The sequence below is a fragment of the Electrophorus electricus genome, chromosome 7 (assembly GCF_013358815.1).
Source record: "Electrophorus electricus isolate fEleEle1 chromosome 7, fEleEle1.pri, whole genome shotgun sequence".
NCBI classification, from domain to species: Eukaryota; Metazoa; Chordata; class Actinopteri; order Gymnotiformes; family Gymnotidae; genus Electrophorus; species Electrophorus electricus.
In genome coordinates, this window is record NC_049541.1 from 4228851 (window position 1) to 4229885 (window position 1035).

The following is a 1035-nucleotide window of genomic DNA, read 5'->3' on the forward strand; positions in this document are numbered from 1 at the left end:
TGAGGTAGTAAAGCAGTACCCTAGCTACTGGAATGTAGCCTATATTTAGTTTTCTTGTAAAAACTATATTTGAAATGTAAATTGTGAGCGTAACTCAAACTGAATTAACAAAGAGTTCCTTTTTTATTTATGTAATGCACTTATTAAAGTATTTTACGCATTCACACTTTATGTAGTTTAAATGCCTTGTTATACATATATAGTTCTATAGTCTATGTATATGTATTATAATAAAATATATGTAATATTACATAAATAAATGTCATTTTATATCAGTGTAAATTACAGTGGTTATGTCATGTTTTTAACCATTGTCACTCAAAGCTTGTGCCTGCTATAACAATACCAAATAACAGGTGATTAACTGCTTGTTGATTTTTGGAACTGTTTAGAAAATCAGAATTTACTCAGAACAAAAGATTATTAAAAACCACAGTCAGGTCCAAAAATATAACAATTAATCAAGAGCACGAGATTACTTGGGATTGGATGAATGGGTCCAGTGTAGATGTTTGATCAGACCTAGGAACGTAATCATGATGTGCTATAGTCCTAATCATAATTCAAAACTGTTTAACAATGATTATACAGAGGAGAGAGAGAGAGAGAGAGAGAGAGAGAGAGAGAGAGAGAGAGAATAATACATTTAACAACGATGCTCACCAAACAACTCTTCCAACCTTATTATTGCCAGATGTTCACTGTTCACCAGTCTTGAAGCCATCCAGAGAGAGAGAGAGAGAGAGAGAGAGAGAGAGAAAGCGAGAGAGAATGACTGAAACTAAATGCTCTGTTTTAAAGTCATTTAAAGAAACCTAATCCAGAGAGGATTTTGTCTGAGCAGTCAGGATTTAATGAAACTGGAAAAATGAATTTATTTGGAACCATCTGGGGATGGTTGCCTACTATATGATTTTGGTTTACTGACTTGACTTTTCACTGTAATGCTCCTGTAACTCATATACTAAACCCCTTTACATGTTTTTAACAGGAAAAAGGATATTACATATCTAAAGATGTTGTCAACAAAGACAA